The sequence below is a fragment of the Rhinopithecus bieti genome, unplaced genomic scaffold (assembly GCF_001698545.2).
Source record: "Rhinopithecus bieti isolate Rb0 unplaced genomic scaffold, ASM169854v2 scaffold_35538, whole genome shotgun sequence".
NCBI lineage: Eukaryota > Metazoa > Chordata > Mammalia > Primates > Cercopithecidae > Rhinopithecus > Rhinopithecus bieti.
Genome location: NW_016815913.1, coordinates 2,603,294 through 2,617,290, shown reverse-complemented (window position 1 = coordinate 2,617,290; position 13,997 = coordinate 2,603,294). Strand labels below are relative to the sequence as shown.

General features: G+C 35.0%; 1 pseudogene; it reads left to right on the top strand.

The window, feature by feature from the left end:
* The first annotated feature begins 2,511 nt into the window (after nucleotides 1-2,511).
* On the top strand, nucleotides 2,512-4,188 carry LOC108516566 (60 kDa heat shock protein, mitochondrial pseudogene; annotated as a pseudogene).
* Nucleotides 4,189-13,997: the final 9,809 nt, after the last annotated feature.

Genomic DNA, 13,997 nt, shown 5'->3' with positions numbered 1-13,997 from the left:
TGACACAGTAAATTTTTAATAGTGCCAAGCACATACTATAGCCAAAACTTATTAGATAACTAAATAACTAAATATCTATTCTTAATGTTATTTTTGCACTTTTGCTTTTGAAAGTTGAGGACAGTTTGATTTAGAACTCTGAGGAAGAAAAAGAAGTTACCTTTAAATAAGAACATAATTAAAGAAGGATGCTCCTAAATCAAACTTAGCAAATTTGCATAGTGAGCCAAGTAAACCTGCAGATGGAGTATTTTAGGCATACCTTATTATGCGCGAAACTAGCAATTCCAAATTCCATAAGTCTGTGTTATTGTCATAAATTATTTATAATCCATTATTACAATCTCAAAATCACTTTCCACGACAGATTCTCAAATCCTGTAATTCCCACTTCTTGGAATCACTCAAACAGAAAAAACAAAACACAGAAAGCAAGTGTGAGAGTGTGTGTGTGTGTGTACAATTAAAGTAAACTAAGTATCCATCAGAGGAGAAAATTTTTCAGTAATTTATGTTAAATTTATAGTAGAGTAAAATACATATTAAAAATAGCTATGTAGTGTAACACGTGTTACCTGACAAATTGTCTATGATGCATTCAGGGAAAACACAGTATTTCAATTAATCCAATAAAAATGATTGAATAAAAAGAATGTGTCTGTATCTGTGTGTGTGCATATGTGAGTACATACATGAACATGTGTGTGACAGAAGAGACAAAGGAGAGAAAATAAATATTATATTTGAAAAGCAATATAAAATATTAATGTCCCAAAATTTTGTTGAAAAATCAGTCTTATTTTTTGGTTCCAAAATAGTCATATGTAGAATGTCCTATGATTTAATTTGGAAGATTATTAAAAATAGTATTTTGTAATATTTTCCCCTTTAAGTTCTAATTGTAAAGATGCTCTGCTAAGTATGCAGCAAAACAGGTTTAAACAATGTGATCTGTACTCCTCTAGTTGCACAGAATTTGAAATTCACAATGCTCCAGAGCTGATTAATTACATATAAATTGTATTTTTCTTTGTGTGTAACTCAATAGATAATTAGACTTAATTGTCTTGTGAATGAATAGGAGTTGCATGTCAGAGAATAGAAGTTGCTATTATATAAAATTAAGAGTTTAAAAAGGTTGCAAAATAATTTTAAAACAATATTTGACTTATAAAGAGTCCTAATGTGCCAGAAAATTTTGTCCACATTTAATAATACACAGCTGCTCTTTAATTTGATTTCTTTCAAATGCTCTTTTGCTGGAAAAAGAGAAATCTACATAATGTAAATGCATTCATTTAACTTCTCTCTCCCACCCCTCTGCCCAGAAATAGCTTTGTGTATTGACTGTATATAATCAATTTTATCAATATTTTGTCTTTTAATTTTTTAATTTACTAAAATTATCTATGTCCTTTAGGCTATTCATGCTTCTAATATCTTCTAATATTTTCTAGATCTGTAGACAGGTTTTCTTTAGATGTTTTAAGATTTTGTGACACTTTACAGTCAATTTCGGATAAGTTAGGTCTCTTCCATTCATGCAATATTACGGATTAATTTTTCTGCTTCAGAGCAGTACTGTGAACTAACTGCTATTTATCCTTGAAGTGCTCACCTGCAGCTCACCTTTAACTTTAGCTGCTAATTTGTTAGTGGGTGATGAGGGTGAAGTAGAAGGGAAAGTAATTATTTTCACCTGTAAAAAAAAAGGGTAAACACCTAATATACTGTGGACTTTGAATTAAACTGTTAAACCTGATTTGGAAAGAGGAAGCAACTTCATTATACAATTAATATTTTCCCTCAAATTGCCAGTTATTGTAGCAAATGCATCTTTCCCATTGAAGCTTTTCACATGCAAGATTGAACAGGGTAATAACTGTCCTATTATCCCATTGTCTTTATAAAATATATGCAGCCTGCTACCTAGGAAACTTGAGTGTAGGAGGAGCTGTTCTGAGAGACTGCACATGGCTCCAGTTGCCAAGGAAACTCATGCCTTTTTTCCCTGTAAATGCACAGAGCAGCTTCCTTATTAGGATTGGGTTAACATTCTTCTTAAAGGAAAAGCTAAGTGGAGAAGGTATGCATACAATGTGAATTGTAAACTCTATATAAGCTGTGGTGAATTGTTTTTAGCAAGTAAGCTTCAGTGATAAAAGTAAAAATGTGTGTATTTTCACATATTGTTTTATTTGACATAATTGAAAATATTAGAAAATGAAAAAACTTGATGTTAAATGAAAAATAGGCAATTTGCTTAGAAAGAAAAAATAGATTTTTTAATAAATGACATATACTGGCAATGTATGGCATGTATCCAATGTAAATGAGATTTTAATTTGCACTTTTAGAATGACTCTACATAAAAACACTTTTCCTAAAATACTTTCATATCTAGCTATTATAATTAATTATCTAAATTAATCCTCTTTCTTTAGATCACTCTGTTATTATTGTGCTAAAAATCACCTATTTCTCCTCACTCACCACCACCGCTCTGCAGAAATGCTTCAATAACTCCCAGTCTTTCACTAGATGAGAACTGTGTCCAGGGTACTGGCTCCTCATCTCACTTGGGTTTATGCTAAAGATGTAAAATTTGGTATAGATGTCCAAGCCTTAATCCTTCAAGGTGCAGACCTTTTAACCAATGCTGTAGCTATTACAATGGGGTCAAAGGGAAAAACAGTGATTATTGAACAGAACTGTGGAAGTCCCAAAATAACAAAAGATGGTGTGACTGTTGAAACATCTATTGACTTAAAGGATAAATATAAAAATATTGGGGTTAAACTTGTTCAAGATGTTGCCCATAACACAGGTGAAGAGGCTGGGGATGACACTACCACTGTACTGTTCTGACATGCTCTGTTGCCAAGGAAGGCTTCAAGATTAGTAAAGGTGCTAACCTGTTGGAAATGGGGAGAGATATGATGTTAGCTGTTTATGCTGTAATTGCTGAACTTCAACAGCAGTCTAAACCTGTGACCACCTGTGAAGAAACTGCTCAGATTGCTACAGTTTCTACAAATGCAGACAGACCGTAGAAAGGTTGCCATCACTGTAAAGGATGGAAAAAACACTGAATGATGAATTAGACATTATTGAAGGCATGAAGTTCGATTGAGGATATAGTTCTCCATACTTTATGAATATACCAGAAGGCTAGAAATGTGAATTCCAGGATGCCTATGTTCTAATGAGTGAATAGAAAATTTCTAATGTCCAGTCCATTGTACCTGCTCTTGAAGATGCCAATGCACACCATAAAACTTTGGTCATAATTGTTGAAGATATTGATGGAGAAGCTCTAAGTACGTTCATCTTGAATAGGCTAAAAGTTGGTCTTCACGTTATAGCAGTCAAAGCTCCAGGGTTTGATGAACAATTGAAAGGACCAGCTTAAAGATATGGTTATTGCTACTGGTGGTGCAGTGTTTGGAGAAGAAGGCTTGACCCTAAATCTTGAAGATGTGCAGCCTTGTGACTTAGGTAAAGTTTGACACGTCATTGTAACTAAAGATTATGCTATGCTCTTAAAAGGAAAAGGTGACAGGGTGCAAACTGAAAAAACATATTCAAGAAATCATGGAGCAGTTAGATGTAACAATTAGTGAATATGAAAAGGAAAAACTGATAGAATGGCTGGGAAACTTTTCAGATAGAGTAGCCATGCTGAAGGTTGGTGGGACAAGTGATGTCGAATGAATGAAAAGAAAGACAGAGTTACAGATCCCTTAATGCTATAACAGCTGCTGTTGAAGAAGGCATTATTCTGGGAAGGGGCTGTGCCCTGCCTCAATACATTCCAGCCTAGTACTCATTGACTCCAGTTAGTGAAGATAAAAACATTGGTATAGAAATTAAAAGAATATTCGAAATTGCTGCAATGTCAATTGCTAAAAATGCAGGTATTGAAGGACTTTTTATAGTCGAGAAAATTATGCAAAGTTCTATAGAAGTTGGTTATGATGCTATGGTCAGAGATTTTGTGAATACGGTGGGAAAAGGAATCACTGATCCAACAAAGTTTGTGAAAACTGCTTTATTGGATGCTTTTGGGTGGCCTCTGTGTTAACTACAGCAGAAATTTTAGTCACAAAAATTCCTAAAGTAGAGAAGTACCCTAGAATGGGTGCAATGTGTAGAATGGGAGGTGGTATGAGAGGTGGCATGTTCTAATTCCAAGAATAGTGCTTTACCTATATTAATGAACTGTGACAGGAAGCTCAAGGCAGTTTTCCTCACCAACAGCTTCAGAGAAGTCAGTTGGAGAAAATGACTGAAGAAAAGGCTGGCTGATATTTAAAAAATCACTATAACCATCAGTTACTGGTTTTAGTTGACAAAATACATGATGGCTTACTGCAGTCATTGTCCAAACCTACAGATAATTTATTTTGTATTTTTGAATAAAAGACCTTTGCACATTCCTAATATTGGGTGCAAAGCCATGTACCAATATACTGCTTTCAACTTAAATCCTTGAGACATTACTACTATTTTGTTAAAATTGTAGTGTTTGCCATCACCAGATGAGAAGTTAAGCAGCCTTTCTGTGGAGAGTGAGAATAATTGTGTACAGAGCAGAGAAATATCCAATTATGTGACAATTTTTGTATAATAAAAACTAAAGTTAAAAAAAATCACCTATTTCATCTTCAAACAGTCTATTTTTGTGCTTCTGAAATTAAAATTCTCTAAAGTATAAAATCTCAAATTATATCTTCTAAATATTACCTCAGTATGATCTGTTACCACTTGTAGTTATTTATTAAGTCCATCATTGTAAAACAACTTTAGGTAAAATCTAATAATTTTTTTCAAAAGAGCCTTAAAAAATCATGTACTATGGAAAGAAAAAGTGGGAATATTTCCAGGCAAGATGGCTATTTCTTAGAAATTTGAGCTGTATCTTCTATGTTAATAACAATATTAAAATTCATATGGAACAAAAAAGACTCCCAGTAGCCAAAGCAATCTTGAGCAAGAAGAAGAAGCTAGAGGCATCACACTACCCAACTGCAAAGTATACTACAAAACTATAATAACTAAATCGGGCTAGCACTGCCATAAAAACAGACTCATAGACCAATGAAATAGAATAGAGCCCAGAAATAAATCCACATATTTACAGCCAACTGTTTTTTAAAATAAATATGCCAAGGACACACATTGGGGAAAATATTGTCTCTTCAATAAATAGTGCTGTGAAACTGGATATCTATAGGCAGAAGAACGAAACCAGAACCTAATTGCTCACCTTATACAAAAATCAACTCAAAATGACTTAAATACTTAAATATAAGAACCAAAACTATAAGATTACTAGAAAAAGACACAGGGGAAATGCTTCATGACAAAGATTTGGGTAAAACTTTTGGATGAGACCTCAAAAGCATAAGCAACAAAAGCAAAATAGACAAATGTGATTATATCTAACTAAAAGCTTCTGCAGAGCAAAGAAAAATATTCTAAGAGTGAAGAGAAAACTTACAGAATGGGAGAAAATATTTGCAAATGAATCATCCAAATAGGAGTTAATATATACAATATATAAGGAACTGAAACAACCCAATACCAAAACAATAAAAATAATTTTATTTAAATATGAGTAAAAGGCCTGAATAGACATTTCTCCAAAAAAAGACATACACATAGCTAGTGGGCATATGACAAAATGCTCAACATCACTAATCATCAGGGAGAGGCAAATCAAAACCACAATGCAATATTACCTTACTTCAATTTAGAATGGCTATTATCAAAAAGACAAAAAATAAAATGCTTATGAGGATATGGAGAAAAGAAGACTCATATATAATGTTTGCAGAAATGTAAATGTAATAAAGCCATTACGGAAAAAAGCATAGAAGTTTCTCAAAAAAATAAAAATAGAACTGCCATATGATCCAGCAATTCCACTACTGAGTATATAGCCAAAGGAATTGAAATCAATATGTCAAAAAGATATCTGTACTCTTATGTTTATTGCAGCACTATTCCTAATAGACTATGTAGGGAAAAGCAACCCTCAAAGTAGATGGGCACCATCACAGAAACTGAGGAAAGGCATCTATGTTGAACTATCTGCTAGAGGTAGGATACACTCTTTCTCTCTTGTCCTTGAACAACAACTCGAAGTTTCCTGGCCTTCGGACTTCAGGACTTACACACACCAGCTTATTCTCAGGCCTTTGGCCTCAAACTGAGGGTTAACCATCAGCTTTTCTGGTTCTGAGGCCTTCAGACTTGGACTGATCCACGCTACTCAGGAAGTTGAGGCAGGAGAATCGCTTGAACTTGGGAGGCGGAGATTGCAGTGAGCCAAGATTGCGCCACTGCACTCCAGCCTGGGTGACAGAATGAGACTCCATCTCAATAAAATAAAAAATGAAATGAAATGATATGAAATGAAATGAAATCTTAATAACTAATCAGTAAAATCCAAATTGCAACACGGTAATTTTTATTTTTTGTCACATTAGCAATAGTTTAAAATTGATCATTGTCAATGCTTATTGGGAAAATGTACTCTCTACTATAAATGGGATTAAAATTGGTATAATTGGAAATAAAATTTGATGGTATTTATTACAATTAAAAATGTGTGTATGCTTTGAGGAATTTACTTTAGGTTTCTTGATATTTGAATGGGCTTCTTCACTGTGGGGGAACCCAGAGTCTCAACTCCTGCAGAGAAGTACCAGTGAAGCAGCTGTCCCTTCTTAAAATTCAGGAACAGTATGATTGAGCTGTAGCCAGTTTGAAACTCTTACCCAGGAATTTGAACCCTGAGACAATTGACACAACATGTAAGGATGGTGAGAGGTCATTTGTGGTGGCAGTAATGGGATTAAAATCCACTGCTATAGCCAAGATTGTTCATTGTCATATAGCCCTAATGTTCATAACATTTTATGTTCAGCATGATAATGAAAAGCATATCATTGAAGTCTCGAAAGATGCACACACCTGTGATGGGACATTAGCTGTTCCTTGCCTTTTCTCATTGTCTGACTTTTCTGCGCTTGGTTCTTTAAAATTCCTGATAATGCTCTGAAGCACATAGTAGCCTTCTGATAAAGCATTTTTCTGGTGAAGTTAGCTACATTGGTGTCTGTTATTGGTAAAAAGATTTATGAATAGGGCAATGCACCTTCCTGTGGACCAGAAATCTTACATCTACTAATCTAGTATATCAAGATACTTCAGCAAGTGTGCAAAAACCTAAGTACTAGGAAATTCAATACTGTATTGCTTATAATCAAGATAACGTGAGACAGCCTCCATAGGGTAACTGCAAGACATAATAGATGACAGCATCTTTATACAATGAAATGTTATACAAATATTAGAAATACATTCATTTATGTATATATATTTGTGATATTAAAAAGTTGCAAATGAGTGCACATGACCTAATTTTATTTTTAAAAGACAGAAAAAAATCTACACATATGTTGACATGTGTATGACTGTTTAGAAAAAAGTGATGTATATGGATATTTAAGAAAAAGGCGTAGGAAGATATCACTGATGTACTAATTTATTAAAAGTAACTATTTTCTTCACCTATATATGAAAAAATAGCAGTGCTTTTAAAATGAGAATGTGATTTTACTTTTAGGAAAATAAGAATGGACAATCAATACTAGTGTTTTTCATTCTGCACTGATTAGGCCAGTATGTTTCTGTTCTAAGTAAAATATTGTAAGAAGGCTGTGGCTAAATTAAAGCACAAGACAACTAGATGTTGGAGGGTGTAGAACCATGCCATGCAAAAAAAGAGGCAACCTAATCATAACCATTTAACTGAAAACATGAAAGTATATACAATTTTATGGGTATTTTTCCTCCAAATATTTGAAACTGACATTATGTACATGACATAATACACATTTGTTGTAGTAACCACTTTGATGTACCACACAGACCATACTTCAAGAATGAAAGATGTATTCCCCCAGCTGCTGAGAGAGCTGCAGGCAAACAGTCTTTAGCTGTCAGCAATTTGAAAATTGTCTCAGTGGAGAAAACCACCTACCCCAAGATAAACTTCTTTCCCAAACAGCCCACATTTACTAACCAACTAATCATCACTGGTGCAGAGGTAAGCTCTGTCTATTTTATGGAGATTTTCCTAACAAGAATCTAGGACAATCATCATTCCACAATTTTCACTAGAATTGTTTATGATATACAAATGCGATCCCCAACCCTTTTGGCACCAGGGACCAGTTTCATGGAATACAATTTTCCATGGACCCAGGGGATGGGTGAATGATTTGGGGATGATTTAAGCATGTTACATTTGTTGGGCACTTTATTTTTATTATTATTATAATATATAATGAGATAATTATACAATTCACCATAATGTCGAATCAATGGAAGCCCCGAGCTTGTTTTTCTGCAACTAGATGGTCCTGTCTGGGGATGATGGGAGACAGTGACACATCATCAGGCATTAGATTCTCATAAGGCGTGTGCAGTGTAAATCCCTCACATGCAGAGTTCACAATAACATTCACACTCCTCTGAGAATGTAATACCACCACAGATCTGACAAGAGGTGGAGCTCAGGCAGTAATGTGAACAATGCAGAGCTGTCACATACAGACAGAGCTCTGCTTGCTCACTCACCTGCTGCTCATCTCCTAGTGTGCTACTCAGTTTCCAACCGGCCATGGACCATGTATATTAGATAGCGAATATTGGGGATGCCAGATATGTACCATCTGAAACTATATTACTAGGAATATCTTCATTTTAGTTACTGAAATATGTGTCCTACTTGCTTTTATGCTGCTCATACACCTAATTATCTAAACATAGATACCCCCAAAGTATTTATGGAATAGACTAAAAGAAACTAAAAAAAGTTTAGGAAAAAAAAATTTATAACAAAGAAGAAACACAATTAGTGTTGAAGAAAATTAGTTTTCTCCAGTTATAAATTTTCACAAAATCAAAAAGAATGGATTTACATGAGTAGTTAACACACAGGTGTTTATGTTGTTACTTGTAGCAAAACAATTTTTTCTAAAAGTCTGTGTCTACTCTTTGAGAGGTTAAATTGTTGATAGTTTTTTTAAGGTTTCTTTTCATTTCTCATAGCTCATACACAGATATCTGTTTTTCACTTTACTGTTGTTAAACTTTTATTCACTTACTAAGAATTATGGAATAGTAATTCTAACGAGCCCCCAAACTGAATTTCACAAGTATGGAATGGAAGACACCTCGTTTAACAATGTAAACAACCCTTTTGTAAATTAGTAATAGTCTCCTACTCTGGGAGATACAATTCTAAAATGTACCATTCCCCACCCCACAAGGTCCCCACTGCTTCACACAAATACCCTATGTAATCATCTACTCTTGAATGTGAGTGACGCCGTGTGTGTGATGAGACATCACTCCACGGATGAAGTTACTACCCATCTGACTTGTAGGTAGTCATAATGGAGAACTAATCTTATCTAACTTAGATCTTCTGATACCCTTCAAGTTGTTGGCAGAATTTTCTTCCCGCTATTTATGGGATTAATGTTCCCATTTTCTTGGTAACTGTCCATGATGGGTCTCTCTTAGCTTCTGGAGTGTCTGAGATTCTCTGTTACATAGCGCTATCCACAACATGGCAGCTTTCATTTTTTAATACCAGAAGGAAAGCATTCTTCTGGTACTTCACCTTTTTGTAAAGGGTCCTTCCTTCCTTCCTTCCTTCCTTCCTTCCTTCCTTCCTTCCTTCCTTCCTTCCTTCCTCCCTCCCTCCCTCCCTCCTTCCTTCCCTGCCTCCCTCCTTTCCTTCCTTCCTTCCTTCCTTCCTTCCTTTCCTTCCCTCCTTCCCTCCTTCCTTCCCTGCCTCCCTCCTTTCCTTCCTTCTTTCCTTCCTTCCTTCCTTCCCTCCTTCCTCCCTCCCTCCCTCCCTCCCTTCCTTCCTTCCTTCCTTTCCTTCCTTCCCTTCCCTCCTTCCCTCCTTCCTTCCTTTCCTTCCCTCCTTCCCTCCTTCCTTCCCTGCCTCCCTCCCTTCCTCTTCTTTCTTTCCTTCTTTCCTTCCTTCCTTCCCTCCCTCCCGCCTTCCTTCCATCCTCCCTCCCTTCCTGCCTTCCTTCTTTCCTTCCTTCCATCCCACTCTCTCTATCTCTTTCTTTCTGTTTCTTTTGGCTAAGCACATTTGGCACATTATACAGCATATGAGCTCATCAAATTTTCTTCAATTATATATGCTATATATTTCTAGGTAATTTATTTTAAACTTTAAAAAAATTTTAAATTATTTTAGACTTGCACAAAGTTGCAAAAATAGTCCAATGAGCCCCAATTTACCATTCATCCAGTTTCTTTCAATGACACATGGTCTCTTACATGCCAGATATTATCAATCAAGTAATTTTAAAATTTTATGTTTATAAAGTTTATGATAGGTAAATAAATAGGTAGGTAGATAGATATGAACATGACACAAAATGCTGCATAATTCTAAAGAAATTTTCAATGTTACCCTTTTATAGACATGACATTCCCCACAACCTAAAGCCCTGACAACCTCTGGACTATTCCCTATTACTGTGAATTGAACATTTTAGAATGCTATATAAATAGAATCTTACTGATATGGTTTGGCTCTGTGTACCCACCCAAATCTCATGTAGAATTATCATCCCCACGTGTTGGGGAAGGGAGCTGATGGGAGCTGATTGCATAACGGGGGCAGTTTCTAACGGTTAAGCAACATCCCACCCAGTGTTATCTCGTGATAGAGTTCTCGCGAGATAAGGTTGTTTAAAAGTGTGTAGCCCCTCCCCATTTGCTCTCGATCTCTCCTGCAGCCTTGTGAAAAAGGGTGCTTGCTTCCCCTTCGCCGTCTCCCATGATTGTAAGTTTCCTGAGACTTCCCTAGACATGCAGAACTGTAAGTCAATTAACTCTCTTTCCTTTATAAATTACACAGTTTCAGGTAGCTCTTTATAGAAAGTGAAAATGGACTAACACTTCTAGTATGTAACTTTTAAGGTTAGGGTTTTTTTTATATTGCCATTAAAAAAAATTTAGTCATTCTAATAACTGTGTAGTCTTATCCTATTGTGGCTTTAATTTGCATTTCCTTAATGGCTAAGAATGCTGAATATGTTTTTATGTAGTTATTGCCATCTGTATACCTTCTTTAGTAAGGTGTTCTATTTTCTAGAAGATTATTTATTTTCTTAATTTGAGTTCTACAGCTTATATAATATTGATCAATTCCACAGCATACACAAACTAAACTCACCCAAGATGAAATAGGCAATATAAATACAGCTACAACTATTGAATCCATGGTCAAATACAATTCATGACCAAAGAAATTGAGTTCCTGGTTTAGAACCTTCTGAAAAAACTGTCTTTAGATCTAGATGATTTCATGTGTGAATCCTGCCATGTATTTAAATAAGAAATAATATTTGTTCTACACAATCTCTTCCAAAAAACAGAAGAGGAGAAAACACTTTCCAATTCATTTATGGGACCAGTTCACCTTGATATCAAAACCAAAGTCAGTACCAAAATAAGCACAAGACCCTCATGAACATCTATGAGAAACAGGCCATCGATGAGAATCAGACACCAAATCTATCTGTGCCTTGATCTTGGACTTCTCAGCTTCCAGAAATTTAAGAAACGCATTTGGTTTTATATAAATTATCCAGTCTTCTTATTTTATTATAGTAGCAGAAATGGAATAAGACAATAATTACATTTTAAATTTGTCACACTTTCATGGGTTTTGTCATATTTTTTTTATCTTTTTACTCATTAGCACCACAGTTTAAGTCTTAGAAAATATTAATAACAGCAACTTTAGGAATTTTATTTTTCTTGTGCTAATTCTAATACTTGAGTGATCTAAGGTTTGATTACAGTAGTCCTCCCTTATTAGCAGAGGATAAGTTCCAAGACCTCCAGTGGATAACTGAAACCATGGATACTGTCAAACCATATATACACTATAGTTTTTTCTAAATATACATACCTATAAACAAGTTAAATTTATAAATTAGGAAACAGAAGTTAACAAAAATAACAATAAAATAGAATGATTATAAATATATATTGTAATCAAAGTTATATGAATATGGTCCCTCTCTTTTCTCTCAAAATATCTTATTGTACTGTAACTGAAACTGCAGAAATCAAAACTGTGGATAAAGGAGGACTACTCTACTATATGCTGCTATTTTTTTCAACCATGGATTACATGTTCAATTTTTTTTGCACATTTAATAATTGTGTATTATAAGCTGAACATTGTGTGTGATAATTGTAGGAAGTCTAGTTAATGTAAAATTCCTTTAAAGAATGTTAACTTTTCTTTTAACTGATAAATTGCTGGTGATTATTAAGTGCAGTCAGACATTGCAGTGGTTTGAATGTGTCCCTCAAAAGGTATGTGTTGGAAACTTAATTTGTAATGCAAAAATTCTGGGAGATGGAGTCTAATGAAGGTGATTCATCCATGAGAGCTCTGCCCTCAAGAATGGATTAATGCCATTACTGAGAGAGTGGGATTTTTATTAAGTTGGTGCAAAAGTAATTGTGGTTTTTTTCCATTACTTTCAATTTGTCTCTCTCACTCTTTTTCTTCCTGCCATATGATGACACAGCAAGAAGGCCCTTGACAGATACCAGCTCCTTGATTTTAGACTTTCTGGCCTTCAGCACCATGAGCCAATAGATTTCTGCTCATTATAAAATATCCAGTTTGTGGTATTCTATCATAGTAGCACAAAGTATACGGGGACAGATATGAATTTATTTGTTGTTAGGGCATATTTATTTTGCTTTTCAATTTAGTCCAATGGCTTGACCCTTACTCTTGGATGTGGTTTTTACTAAAACATATAGTCTTTCTGGGGTCTCAATTAAAGTCCAATATGCTGAATAATTTCTTTTATTTTTATTTATTATACTTTAAGTTCTAGGGTACATGTGCACAACGTGCAGGTTTGTTACCTATGTATACATGTGCCATGTTGGTGTGCTGCACCCGTCAACTCGTCATTTACATTAGGTGTATCTCCTAATGCCATCCCTCCCTCATATCCCCTTCCCAATTTCTTTTTTACTCTGAATGAACTGTAATTCCAGTGTCCCTCACCCTGCTGTCTTTTCACTGTTCATCTCTCTGTCCCACAGCAACAATTCTCTGTCAGGAACCACAAAGCTTTGCTCTTTGCCTTTTTGAGCCTATCCATTGACAAAGGACTGAGTAACTTCCATGCAGACTTTTAGGTGGCCTTCCCCTCGACAGTTTTCCCTTCTCAGACACTTTGTCTTATAAATCCCTGCAGCCTCCATAGCCTGCAAATATGGACTTTGTTGCCACAGTTAAGTGAGACTTTTACTCAGGTTTGGCTCCATCTTGCTGCTCTACTCCCTGCAGTAAATCACTCTTAGGAAGAAAACTAGGGCAACTGTAGGGCAGTATGGGAGCTAACCTTTATGTTTTTCTTTTCGTCAAGGATAAGGGTCCTAAACTGCCTCTTTTCAGTGTCAAAATAATGACACAGTACTTCATCAAATTTTATAGGTGTTTTATTTGGAGGCCAAGTCCTATGCCAGTTATTCTTTCCAAGCAGTAATATATTTTCTTGTTTTCAAGGTAAGAACATTTAAATTAGGAAAGGCTAAGTTACTTGCTTATTGTGACAAAGTAAGTGATAAATAAAAATAAATTTTAACCTAAGTCTTCAGATTTGATAACTATGGTATTACTACTACATTAGAGCTGTTTCAAAAATAAATAGCACTAGAGAAATATTAATTGGTGTAGGTTCCCTAGCTCAAAGTTTTACAAACTTTTCATTTCATGATATAATAAACTTGCAGATACTCTGTAGGAAATGACTTATGGGTAATAGCTGTTTATTTATTCCTAAACATTAAACACATAATATAACAACAACGATTATACTAGTATTATTACTCATAAAAGGAAGGCCATA